The sequence below is a fragment of the Corvus kubaryi genome, unplaced genomic scaffold, assembly GCF_017639235.1.
Source record: "Corvus kubaryi isolate FWS band 111438036 unplaced genomic scaffold, C.kubaryi_AGA036_p1.0 37385, whole genome shotgun sequence".
NCBI classification, from domain to species: Eukaryota; Metazoa; Chordata; class Aves; order Passeriformes; family Corvidae; genus Corvus; species Corvus kubaryi.
Window position 1 is genome coordinate 9,495,589 of NW_024581127.1, and position 10,990 is coordinate 9,506,578.

At 36.5% G+C, this 10,990-nt stretch overlaps 1 long non-coding RNA gene across 1 annotated transcript; it reads left to right on the forward strand.

Annotated features, from left to right (window-relative positions):
* Positions 1 to 279: 279 nt before the first annotated feature.
* LOC121668564 lies at positions 280 to 4,937 on the forward strand. Its single transcript, XR_006017453.1, has 3 exons — positions 280 to 621; positions 3,437 to 3,531; positions 4,814 to 4,937. It is a non-coding gene; the product is annotated as an uncharacterized LOC121668564 (long non-coding RNA).
* The last annotated feature ends 6,053 nt before the right edge of the window (positions 4,938 to 10,990 follow it).

Genomic DNA, 10,990 nt, shown 5'->3' on the forward strand with positions numbered 1-10,990 from the left:
AAACAAACACAAAAGCTGTGAACATTTCCTGTTACAAAAAGTGAATGAAACAACACAAGCTCACTAGCACACGTTTTAAAACACAGCTCTTCTTGAAGGGTCTGTGGTTTAAATGGGCATTTGGGTAAAACATCCATCTAGAAGCATGTGCAAAGTTGGAAATATTTGCTGTATCAGGATAAGAGGAAATCATCTCCACCTACTTTACACAAGGCCTATTTTTTCTAGTCCTCATCATTGCAGTTTTGATAAGGAAAGGGAAGAGAGATAGGTGTCAGTAACCGACCTGCAATTGTCAAACAGTGACAATTGCCAAGCTATCCCGCTTGTTGAAAGCCTCAGCTGCATTCAAAATCCTGTCTGCCTTCCAGTGAATGAGATAAAGCTAAAAACCAATGGACAGGATCAATTCTGCTGGTTCTATTACAAAGAAATGGCACAATTAGTGAGAAATGGTAAAGCCACTCTGCACTCTTAGGGTCTGACGATGAAACTGAGAACGTTCTTGTGAACGCTTGCACATTTATGGTGATCAGCTGAATTGCCCTGGCATTGTCAGGACTCGCTCAGGCTTTACCTTGGGTGGGCAGAACTGCACGGATTCCTGAAAGCCATTTAGGGGTAAGTACACAGACGTGCACAAGCACAGCTTGCAAAGGACATACATTTTTCTAACTCTGCTGCTAACAGTTTCCAGTGCATGCCTTTATTTCCATGTCTTTAGAAATGTAGTATATTAAATAGCATTTTGAGGAGTGTAACCACTTTGTTACACGTGGTGCAATATTTACCCACAATAGTCCCATTTACTGCAAAACTTTGATGGTATGGCCATGAATGTCATAGAGTTTTAAGGAATTTTTGTTTAGTCTAGTGTTGCATGTTTTATCTTGAGCTTTTTTTTTCCTGTGGAATATAAACTTCCAATTTGAAAATCATAAGAATTTCTTTAAATGCCATATCTCCTATGAATATGCTTAGCAATTCTGTAGGAGCTAAGTAACTCTACGGCAAAAGACTAGTCCTGGCTTACTTGTATGATGTTTCAGCAACATCACAAACAAAAATATAAAAGCATCTTAAAATACAAGGAGGAGATTCTAAAATATAGAAACAGAACATGGAAATGATAATGTAATAATGTAAAGTATTAATCTTAAAATTCTGATTTCAATCCCTTTTTTTTCTAATTCCTTTTAATTTTAAATCTGAATTGCTGTATTTTCAACTTAATATCCTTACTGGTTCAACATATTTTAAACTATTGATTCAAAGCAAACTATTAAACACTTAATCATGTGCTGCATAAACACAGCTGAAGTGCATTTTACAACTAAAAGCAATTCTAAGGGGACACCCCTTTCTCATCTTGGCTGTATCAAGTGAGATAACTACATCACTGACAGAGAAGAGGAAGATTGTTCTGGCTGTGTGTTCCTAATGCCTGGATTAAAAATGTATAATCCATCTCCATAGTTTTTCATGTTGGAATGTTCATGAAATCTAAAAAGGTGCCAAAGATAACATTACATGGATAGAAGATGAATAGTTTGTAGCATGCTGATGACTATTAGCAGGACTTTAAGGCACTGGAAAACAAATAAAATCTGTTATTTTAGAAATGGTTTTAAATTTTTGTAAATCAGACCATGCTTCATTATCTGGAGACCTTTAATGTACTGGACAGCTGCTGGGGCCCTTACTAGGTAACTTTTTTCCCTCTTTGCTTCCTTAATTTCTTTTGGGTTTCCTTCTTCTTTGCTGTCCTTGAAAAGCCAGGAGGAACAAAACCAACAAACCCAACCACCTTGCAGTGATCAGCATGCTTGTAGCTTTGAGGAGCTCCAGCTACAATTATAGTGGGGCATCGGGTGATCAGGCTCTCTAAAAAGCACATGATGTAGTATCAAGCTCAATGTACTTGTACAGCTGACCTTTTAAACATTTACCAGAGGTTATTTACTTTTATACCTGTACCTTCCAGCCCTATTTCATTATTTAAATATGGATTTAGATTATCTAAATTTAGCTCAATAAGCACTGTCAACATAACCCAATTTGGTCTTGCAAATTCAACTTTACATATGCAGGGATGGTATTGTTTTTGTAAAATAAAATAACTCCCAATGCTATCTACATACGCTTTTTTTTAAAATTTTCCTAGGGATGATACCTGTGGACAGACCTTAAAAACTTGACTTTGGCTTTTCTTTCATTGACTCTGCCTCTGAGGCATATTTCGTTCCAGCCACTGTGTGCTCTGTGCCTTGTTCATTAGTTTGGCCTCAATGGAAATGAAACTGCTGCAACATTTATGTTCCAGAGAGGGGTCCTCCAGTCAGCCCTGAAAATGCATGAAGTGTGGTAAAAACTTTATCAATCAGTAAAGTCTTTCTGACAGCCAAGTTAGAGATTTCAAAGATTTTTATACTGGGCAAGCAGTTTTCTCCATATTCACATCTTTTTATATGAGATTATTTTTAAGTATCTAGAGAAAAAACCTGACAGTTTAAGCAGTTAAGCCAAAGTCATAGAAGGTTTTAATTCGAGGTATGTATATGAGTGCATCAGTCATAGTAAACCTGCACGTCTCTCTTTGACACAGTTCCAAAATTCCAGTGAAATATATGTGAATACATCTTCTACTCCAGAGAGTATGACAGTGTTTTAAAGGTCTATTTCTTCACAGAAGTAACAGTTATGGGTATTTGATGTTTTCTGAATTTAGAGTACGAGCTGCCCCAGGTGTACTCAGATGTTATTGACGTTGCTTATTGGTCATTATCATTAATTTCTTGCTTACTATCACATAAAATTGTATTGACTTCCATTGTAGTGATAGGCACCTCTAATTGTGCATGATGCTTAGAAATATGTACCTGAAGTTCTTACAGCATTTACAACATTACACATCAGCAGAAAGAAATCTCCTTTGCTATCAAGGTAATAAGACTCTCCAAGGGAAAAAAACCGCAAGTCCAGAGTGTTTTCATTGGGAGTAATAGTGTAATTTTTGCATATGTATAAATCTCCCACTCAAGATTAAAAAAAAAAAAAAAAGCACAATTGAGTAACTGTGTTTGGAAAGTCTCCTCCTACATTCTCCTCCTCAAATCAGTGAGTATCCCGGAGGTTTCCTACTGGGAAATTACCTTTTACCATTAACACAAGAATACTTGCCAACAAGTCCTAATTTTAAAGAATGTAATTTGGATCTTCTCTGCCATTTAAAGGATGTTGCCAACTAGTATAACAGAATTAGCAAGCATATCATAATCTATATAAATACTCCTGAAAAGCAAATAGTCTTTATATATTGTTTTTTTTAAAAGAGAATGGAAAAATAAATGTCTCACATCCCCTTCTTCAGGCCCCCTTTTTACTAACCTGATGGGTTTTATTTATCCTTATGCTTAAATTTCATGTGGAATGGAAGTCCAACATTGATGATCTGTTTGCATCTGGAAGGTTTCCAATTCACTCAGAGAAGACCCAGAAACTGATCTGTTTTGTCCAGTGGTCAGGTCCCAGGTAAAATAAAAAATTGAAGTTTTCTGCTTCTAATTCTGTACCAGTAGTAAATTGATGTCACTTTCCCATGGAATTGTATACATAATAAAGACACTTGATATGTTGATAATACCTGTAGCTGATTATTTTTATAATTAAAAGAAATAAATATATTATTAAAAAATCTGTATTTCTGTTAAAGATTGCTTTTACCATTGTTGCCTTGATAACTGCAGCTCAAACTTTCCCTTTTTTTGTCCTTGCAAGGTGCTGTCTTCTTTAAAAAAAACCCTACCGATGAAAACTGTTAAGAAAAGATCTCTGATTTGAATTTCTTCTGAATTTCTAACTTACGTATGGGCTTTTATATGCCTGCTTGAACAGTAAAGACATTAACATTTTCTAACCAACCTTTATTGATTCCATGTGACTTCAGAATGGCATGAAAAACTGTGCTAAGAGAAAGGGTTGTAATAAGGAAACTATGGTTTGCACAACCAAAAAGTGTTTATTTTTTGATTCAGTACATATATTAAGACAGATGTGAGTTGGATGCCAAATTAAAATATAAATCATTCTAACTGCTCAAATGTTGTCCAAAGATACACTGAAGTTGTACTACACTAAAGATACTACAAGGTTGCACTAAATAACCCAGAGGATAATTATGGTATAAAAATGAAGACTACACAGAAAGCAATGGATGCTCAGCCTTTTTTAAAATCCTTGTCACTGATTTAAGAAATTTATATGTGGATTTTAGAACATTGATTTTGACAATCTCTAAGAAATAGTCAATCTCAGGAGCTTTTAGTGGTGGAAAACCATATCACTATTCATGAAAATGGTCAATATATTATTAAATACTACATTAATACAACTAGCAATGCTCTCAACAAGAAAGGACGTCCAAAACCTACTAAGTCCTACCAGCTTCAGATGTTTTGGGAATGATCTCAGGCCATTTTTATAGTGCTAGGAATCTTCAAGGCAATCTTTTGGGGACTGATACCTGACTGTTTTGAAGCTAAATTCTGCTAAAACATATGGGATTTTGCTTCGCTTAAACTCTGTCTCATACATACTTATAAGCAGGGTTGCATTTTTAGGACCTTATGCTTGACAAGTACTGCAGCACAGTTAAATAGCTGTGGTGTTATCTATATCTGTAAACATCTGAACTGCGTGTACAGAGTAATTAATTCTATATAAAATAAGGTTTAATATACATTATGTAAGTCTTGCCTTGTCATCCTGCGTTGCAAAACTGGAACCTGTTGACATTTTCCTGTTTTTCTTACAGGCTATCCTCAGTAATAGGGAACTACTGATATCTGCCTTTGCAGATGTCCACAGCTGACGTCAGGAATTTCAGACACCATTGTGCAAGTAGTGTTCTAACCTGTAAAACTCACTGCAGTGATGACGAGGGATATTACAGCTTTTAGGTGCATCTCTAACATAGGTGGATTGCAATTTTTTGTTCATTTTTTTTGGTTGTTCAGAAATTATGTTTTATCAGAATAGAAAGCGTTCAAAGGAAAATTACCACCACAAACTTCTGGCTGAGAGACAGCTTCACCTGCTTAGTCTCTGATCCCAGTCAGATTACTAAAATGATATCAGCCACTTTGTTTCAGAATGTGCTTCTTGCAGAACAGAAATTTTGACTTTTGAATAGATCTGATATCAATTATCATTGTTCCTTTGGAATAATGTAGGACATAAGTTCCTTCACTCCTATATGAGCCAGAGCACCAAATCATCTGCAGTTGTTCACACTCACAGCAAGGTGAAAGAGAGAGAGCCCCGTCAGTTCCTTGTCTACCATCTACATCTGTAGTCTGTGTTGGTTACTGTGAATTACTTATATAGATAATATCAAAGACCTGTAGTCAAGAACTATCAGCTGAACCACTGAAAAAGAAAGTGACTAGTTAGATGGGACTAATGCAGAGAGATTTGAAAATGTGTTTATGGTTTGTGTGAAACAGATGGTGTATTGCAGCATGATATAGGGACAATATCATATAAAGAAATTCAGTGACAAAGAATACAGAAGAGTGGGGCAAGGTAATTTGGAATTTTCTAAGAAAAGAATGAATAGGAATAACACCAAAGGAAATATAAATCTTACCCTGTTATACAGATGCAATGGGAATGTAATTTGGAAATATTACCATAGTTTCTTTTGCTTGATCAGACAATCAATGTCAATTTTATGACTATGAAAAACGTTCTTTCTGCACAAGGTGAGCATGGCAGAGATTTGGTAAAATGATCTCTTGGAAGAGGAGCCAAGATTTCAGAACTGTGACCTTTTCACTGTCTCATCAGCCTGGCTATAAAGTAATTCTAGACTCTGGTTTAATGCAGCAGACTGTGTGTGACTGACACAACAACTGGTTTGCTTCTTGAAACCCAACACAAGTGGCTTATGATTCCGCCCATTACTGCTGTTTCTACATTCCAAAGTGTACTTCAGCTTTTAGCTGTGATCCTATCACTGTTGTTAAAATAATTAATTACTAGTATTTCTTAATTAAAGTCTAACCTGCTAGTTCTTACAACTTCAAATAAAAACCTGCCAAGCCCTTCCTTCTGCTTGAATGCAGGGAGTAAGGTTAATGTTATGAAGGAGCTCTTGACCTCACGCAAAGCCTGTGAGCCAGGATTCAAAGGAAAAGTCTAGTGGTTTTTTGAATAGACTTCCCATTTTTTTTAATTCTTGAAGTTATAGTGTGGCTGTGCAATCAGCCTTTCTCCAGATGACAAAGAAATTAGGTTTAACTTTAAACAAAGTCCTAGGAAATGGAGCTTAGAAAGGGTGGCTGAAAGCTTACAGCTTGTTGCACAGCTCTTTCCATTTGGGCAACTTCTTGCAGATCCCTTATCTAGGTGACAAAACCCATTTCAAGGCTTTTTTTACAACATCTTCATGCTAGGAGGAAATACCTGGACTCAAAGAGCACTGAAATATTTTTTCCAAAATAAGAGCTTTTTGTAAATTGCAATAGGGATAGAAATAAATTATTTATAAATTTAAGTTAAAATAATACTATTTAAAGCAGTTTATAATTAATTTTGTGACTCTTGTGCATTCCTCCATTGTACTTGTGGTCCAGATGTTGTCATGTTTTTCCAATGCATTAAAACTATGGGACTAAATTGCTGAGACAGCAACCACAAAAAATGTCCCAGCATCTCAGGGCATAGGAAGGCTGAGGATAATGGATGGTAATACACTTCTTAAAACACAACCCTGTATTCCATCAACCACTGATTATTGTCTACACATTTTAGGCTACCCCACTCTGCAGGGAAAATGTTAGCACCCTTCCAGGAAACTGGGATTAATGAAATGTGATATCCTTGGCAAAACCTTCATAGTATAAATAGAAGTGAATCCCTGGCTTTCTGGATGAATGCGTTCAAAGTTTTAATGTCTAAAGCTCTGAACCTACATTATTAATGTGTTTAAAATGTATATAAAACATTATAGAAGTGTTTAACTTTATGCATAGCAGGACACCTACTGACCTTATTTGAGATTATGAAGTGAAAAATGAACATAGCATAGGAATGCATGTAACATAGTCTTATTTTAAGGACGCTATTCAGAAAAAACCCAGAAAGCTCTTCTGAAAAATATTATATTATAAAAACATTGAAATTATTTTTTCATTTTGTGAGTTCCAAATATGACATATCTCAATAATGAATTGATTTGTGAAAAAGACAAATGCAAATACTCTTACCAAATATTTCACTGGCTCTCATGGTGACCTTTTTATTTTCATGTTAACAAAGAATTGAGATACTGTTATTGTAATGGTCTGGTCAAAATGAAATAAGGAAATAATGTATTAGATAATCTTCCCATACAGGTATTATAAGTAAACCAGTGGGGGGAAGTTGCAAAGTCATAAAAGTTCTGGAGTGAAATAGGAGAGTGCTTCCAAACCAGCAGGCATTGCTTGATCTGAGGAAGCTCTGGCCATCCTTGTGCAAAGTATTGCAGAGGGTGCAAGAGATAAGGATCACCTCAAAAATAAAATAAGTCATAGTAAACATTGGCCTATGGCATAAAGGTGTGAGATAGTAGGTCCCTGATGGTTATGCAAGAGCTGTTGTCTCGTATTACCTCACACCTGCTTCATGCACTGGGCTTTGCTAATGTCAGAGACACAGCTCAGTTTGTGTGTGCACAGCTGGGTATTGTGGATAGGATCAAACCTGGCTCCTCTGTGTGAGGGAAAAAGTGACTTCTTAACTGGGGAATTTTATCTGCTATGGCCTACAGTTTTAGGCTTTTAATTCTAACTGAGCATTTATTTTAAGTTGTGAAATATAGTACACCAATCTATATAAAAAGTATAGAACTGTCTGTCCTATAACTCCCTGTCCCAGTTAAAAGAACAGCCAAACCCTGAAGCAAGGGAAAAACTTGTGTCCAAATAATGAAGTAGTCATAATAATTTCTTGTAACTGGCTAGTAGGAATATGTAATCCATATTTTCTAGCAAATACCAACAAAACTTTATATTTGTCATTTTGTACTTCATATTCAGGGAATGTATTTAATTGCACTAATATGTTTAGATACCAGAAGGGATTTGTAGGTAGACACTGAATGATAGTAAAAACAAATTTTATGTTTTGCAGTTATACTGACACAACATTAAACGATCGGTAATAAAAATGATGGGGTAGTTCTGTTTTTGTCTTTTCCTTTTAACTCTGTATCTTATTATGAAAATAGCATATATAGTGGCAACAGACTCCCAGATTTATAGATACAATATACAAAAGACAAAGACATACTGCTATGTTGGTACGTTTTACTTTCTGTACATTATGGGTTTTCACCAAGCAGGCTTGCTCTTCTTGTTTGTCTTTCGTGTTTAAAAGAATCCACAGACCCCAGAGTTTAGGACCAGAAGCTGAAAATCCTATTTGTGTGTCAGGAGATTGCTGAAAATTGTTACTTGAATGATATATTGTCAGGATTTGCACCCTTCAGCTGGAGCTGCTGATCAGTTTGAATGTAGCTTTGCCAGGTGTATATATATATACATATATATATATATGTTTGTGTGTGTGTGTGTGCGTGTGTGTATATATCTCACTGCTATTGCTTGAGAATCAATATGAGCCATATCTGTGGAGCTGTATGTAGGGAGCAGATGTTTGTCCAAGGTAACCAAATGTATTCAATTTTTGGAGTTCCAAAAATTTTAGCTCTTTTTTACAAGGGTGTGTGATGATAGGACAAAGGGGAATGGCTTTAAACTAAGAGAGGGTAGGTTTGTATTAGATATTAGGGGAAAATTTTTTACTGTGAGGGTGGTGAGGCACTGGAACAGGTTGTCCAAAAAGGCTGTGAATGCCCCATCTCTGGAAGTGTTCAAGGCCAGGCTGGATGTGGCCCTGAGCAACCTGGTCTAGTGAAAAGTTCCCTGCCCATGCCTATGGCAGGGAATTGGATGATCTTTAAAGTTCTTTACAAAGCATTCCATGATTCTTCAGTGATACGTGACAGCACCTTTATTCTGGAAGTTGAATTAAGCATAACTACATCTCATGATTTTTGTACAGAATTGACTGTTGAATAAATAACATTTCAGAGGTGTCACTGACTGTTGAATCTACGTCGTTCCTCATTGAAAACATTTTAATCGGAATGAGGCACAGTCGCAGCGCCTCCTGCTTGGGACTTTCAGCAGGGAGCTGTGCCCTCTACTGTTGGTTTGAGCACAGTGAAGGCATAGCAATAAGCAGCAGCCTGAATACTTTTGACCTGAAACATGGGTAAAATGGGACAGTTCAAAGATAACTTCTAACATAACTAATTTTTATTTTTACTTTTATTTTTTATTTTTATTTTTATTTTTTAAGATTCTTGTCCAAAACCTATTTGTGATATTAGGATTTTTGTCAAAATGCTACAGCATATTTCATTCAAGTTTAATTGTAGGTTGCCTCTGGTGGCTAAGAATATTTTTTGCTTGCTTCTAAGTTGCCTGAGAGACTCATTAGTGGAAAACAGGAGCAACAGAAGCTTTGACACAGACTTTTTTTTTCTTTTCTCAGAGATGAAGCATTAAAATTCATGATCCATGATTTCTTCTGAAACAATGAGTAAAAAAGTGCTAACTCTTCTATCAAAACAGAAGTAAAAAACCACAAAGTTATGGTTACTGGAAAGGTTATTGTTCTTTTTATTATTGTGGTTGAACTTTTTTCATCGAATACTGCTTAAAACCCAATTCAAAGCTTATTTGTCTATATTAATGGCGGCTATTCTGCCTGTAATTTACCATACCTTTTAATTTTACTGTCCACATTGGTGATAGTCACAAAGAATAATTCCTATAAGCCAGTGAGGGATACAGTTCTCTCACAGTTTCTCAAACAGAGTCCTTAATAACAAAGGGACACGAAAAAAAAAAATCATGATTTCGATTTCAACTGTTTTGCTGCTATTCTAAACTATTTTTCTTTTTGATCTACTGAGCTGCTGGAAACGTGCCTACACAAGCAACACATTAAAGTTTTGTTACAAATGTAAAATGCAGATATGTACCTGTGCAAATAAGCATATTTATGCACCACAGCAGTAGTTTAGCTGATTTCCATTCTAAAGGCTTTATTAGACAGGCGGTGTTCTCTCTTGTTATGTTCCACATTAAGCTCCATATGCATAGTGCAAGTTGCAGAAGCATCCAAACTGCAAGATGGGGACTAGGGGAGAAAAATTCCTCTCATGGTAAGAGATCAGGTTTGTGACCGCTTGAGGAACCTGAACATACTGTAGTCTATGGGATGTTGAAATCAATCCCAAAGTCCTGAGGGAACTGGCTGATGTAGTTGCCAAGCCACTCTCCATGACATTTGAAAAATCAAGACAGTCAGGTGAAGTCCTAGGTGACTGGAAAAATGGAAACATTGCACTCATTTTTCTAAAGGGTATAAAGGAAGATCTTGAGAACTACTGTCTTTTCAGCCCTACTACCTGGGAATATAATGGAACAGATCTTCATGGAAGCTATGCTAAGGCACATGGAGGACAGAGAGGTGAGTCAGAACAGTCAGCATGGCTTCACCAAGGGCAAGTCCTGCCTGACAAACATAGTGGCCTTCTGTGATGGCATTGACTACATCAGTGGACAAGGGAAGAGCCATGGATGTCATCTATCTGGACTTCCGTAAGACTTTTGACACAGTCCCCTATATCATCCTTCTCTCTTAATTGAAGAGAGATGGATTTGAGGGGTGGACTGTTTGGTGAATGAGGAACTGGTTGGACCATGGTACCAACCAGAGGGCAATGGTCAAGGGTTCAATGTCCTGATGTACATCAGTGACAGGTGGTGTCCCCCAGGGGTCCGTACTGGGACAGTACAGTTTAATGTTTTTTATCAGTGACATAGATGGACAAGCTTGAGAAGCCAGCCCACAAGAGCCTCAAGAGGTTCAA